At 47.3% G+C, this 2,912-nt stretch overlaps 1 pseudogene; it reads left to right on the top strand.

Annotated features, from left to right (window-relative positions):
• Nucleotides 1-1,480: 1,480 nt before the first annotated feature.
• Nucleotides 1,481-1,562, top strand: LOC143929751 (U2 spliceosomal RNA; annotated as a pseudogene).
• The last annotated feature ends 1,350 nt before the right edge of the window (nt 1,563-2,912 follow it).

Below are 2,912 nucleotides of genomic sequence, written 5' to 3'. Positions count from 1 at the left end.
ATCCGGCGGCTCTGGCAGAGGTTACAATAACCAGGGAGGATCCCAGCTGCTCTTGAAAAACGATGCCTCTTTTGCTGCTTTCCCCTAAAAGGTTTCGTCTTCGGAACGTTTAGCTAATTATCCGAGACGTGGAGCAATTAGCTGCTACATAATAGCCCCTTCCATGCCGTCCCGGGGAATGGCACGAATTAAAGTTTTCACCTGTGGCTACGCAGCGCGTTCCGCGACACTAACCAGCCGCCGCTCGGCTCTCTGATACAAAACGCTACGTTGTGACGGCAGATAAGAGCCAATTTCCTTTTTGGGGCTGAACATGAACCTTGATCTGTTCCAACTTCAGACACAGCAAGACCCGTTTCCCATCATCCAGAGTCCGAGCTTTGACACCCCCCCCCCCGGCCCCCCTCCATTCCCGTAAAAAATTAATGAAAGCACAACATTTGCGCATTTTGGCCGCATTCGCATGCTTTGTCGCGTGATTTTGCACAATTTTCCTGCTCAAATGAAAAAAATAAAATAGCAATAATATATGAATAAATAAATGTAAAATAAATACACAAATAACTAAACAGCATCATAAGTAAATAATAAATAAAATAAATTAATATGTAATAATACATAAAAAAATAATAATTAACCAGGTTTAAAAAAAATATATAAAAAATAAAAAAAAAAATAAAAAAAAAATCTCTCCATTTTCTTTACATACCTTAGACACGACACAGTGACGTCATCACCGAGTCTCTGTGCCTCTCTATGCAATGCAGGAAGATCATGGGTGGTGGGAGGGGCCAATGGGGTGCTGTACATATGTTCCTGAAAACATCCCAGCACCCTGGAGTTAGGCAAATATTAAAATGCAAGCAGTGGGCTGGCTCTTGGGAGGAGTTATGCAAATATTATAACGCAAGCAGTGGTCTGGCTCTTGGAAGGAGTTATGCAAAAACTAAAATGCAATCAGTGGGACGAATCTTGGGAGAAGTTATGCAAATACTATAATGCAAGCAGTGGGCTGGCTCTTGGGAGGAGTTATGCCCAATATTATAATGCAAGCAGTGGGCTGGCTCTTGGGAGGAGTTATGCCCAATATTATAATGCAAGCAGTGGGCTGGCTCTTGGGAGGAGTCATGTAAATATTATAATGCAAGCAGTGGGCTGGCTCTTGGGAGGAGTAATGCAAATATGAAAATGCAAGCAGTGGGCTGGCTCTTGGGAGGAGTCATGCAAATATTATAATGCAAGCAGTGGGCTGGCTCTTGGGAGGAGTCATGTGAAATATTAAAATGCAAGCAGTGGGCTGGCTCTTGGGAGGAGTCATGCAAATATTATAATGCAAGCAGTGGGCTGGCTCTTGGGAGGAGTCATGCAAATATTAAAATGCAAGCAGTGGGCTGGCTCTTGGGAGGAGTTATGCAAATATTATAACGCAAGCAGTGGTCTGGCTCTTGGAAGGAGTTATGCAAAAACTAATAATCACTTATTCGCTTCTCGGCCTTTTGGCTAAGATCAAGTGTAGTATCTGTTCTTATCAGTTGCCAATAGGTGGCGCTAGTTTACCGTCCCTGCTCTACGGCGAGGTGGAGTAGGGGTGGCGGTTACTATGCAAAGCCTGTTGGTGTAAAGGTGACCCGGACTGGTTCGTAGCCGGTTCGGGAAGCCTCCTGATGAGGGCGGAGAACCACTGGTCGGCGCCAGGGGAGGGGACCCTGGCAGACCGGCTTGGATTGTGGCAGCTTTAGCCCCAGTCAGTTTTTCGGGAGGGAACGCTTAGCTCTTCTGTTCCAGCAGAGGGGCGGCCGGTACCTTTCGAATATAATTAGGTAGGAGTGACGGGAGTGAGGGTGGGACCTGATGGCAAAGGGTCTCACTAAGCTCGCTGATCTCCATGCCTTTCTGGCTGTGGTGGGGGCTGTCGTGGTCTGGGCTGGGCTGTCGGGGATGCTTTTGTTGGAAAGCCCATGGTGATGTGCCCCTTGAGTGGCAGTCCAGGGGTGCCTTCTTTCACTGTGCGTCTGCACTTTGATTTAGGCACCTAGGTCACGTCACCAGTACACGCTTTTTTTACACCTGCCTCTAGGGCCCGGCCTTTTGGCTAGGACCAGAGGAATTTTTGATTCCTGGCCGGAGGGCCGGCCATTGTACTGCACAATGGCCACTTTTTCACTCTCCTCTCCACTATCCCTTCCTCACTTTTTATTTATTTTATTTGTGTGTATTTGTCACTGTTTGTCACTGCACGTTTGATGAGTAGGGTGTCGGTCCTCGGACCAATCCTGAAAAGTCTCTGGGAGAGCGGACATAGGTCTTCTGGCTTGGTCCAATCTCCATGAGGGGGGGCCTACCTTTGGGGAAGCCCCCACAGTACCAAGTACCTAGGAGGTTCTGTTTCGGCAGTCCTCCCGGGGAAAGGAGGGATTCCGGTTTTGTCCGGGTCCCACTTGTTGAGTCTGGTACCTCAGTCCCCGTCTGGAGCCTAACGCCCCGGGGGATCAGGGTATGGTCCTTCTTTTGGAGGACATCAGGCACCCGTCTGCACTTTTTAGTGTTTCACTCTTTATGTGTGTGCACTTTTTTTATGCACCGGGTGGAAGTTTTTTGGGTGTGTTTGCACGCCATGGGCTTTTTCAATAGAAAAAAATCTGCAATTAGTAGAACTGAAATCCAATGGATGAAAGGGGAGAGCCAGGACAATCACATAGAGATGATAAAGCTGACAGCCACCAGTCAGAAAAAGGCAAGGCTCTATCTGATTTGCTGCAGCTTCTAATGCACACTGTGAGAAGATTACAGCGTGCGGTGTAATCAAGTAAGTAAGCAACTTCAGCACTGAAGACTGTACAACCATGCAAGACTGAAGGGAGGGCTGGAAGTCAGATTTTGATATGTTGGGGATATCTGCATCATGTTTATAT

The sequence above is a fragment of the Lithobates pipiens genome, unplaced genomic scaffold (genome assembly GCF_037356315.1).
Source record: "Lithobates pipiens isolate NorthernLeopardFrog02 unplaced genomic scaffold, aLitPip1_a1.2 Scaffold_24, whole genome shotgun sequence".
Classification (NCBI taxonomy): Eukaryota; Metazoa; Chordata; class Amphibia; order Anura; family Ranidae; genus Lithobates; species Lithobates pipiens.
The sequence above is the reverse complement of the archived record's forward strand: the minus strand, read 5'-3'. Positions and strand labels throughout refer to the sequence as shown.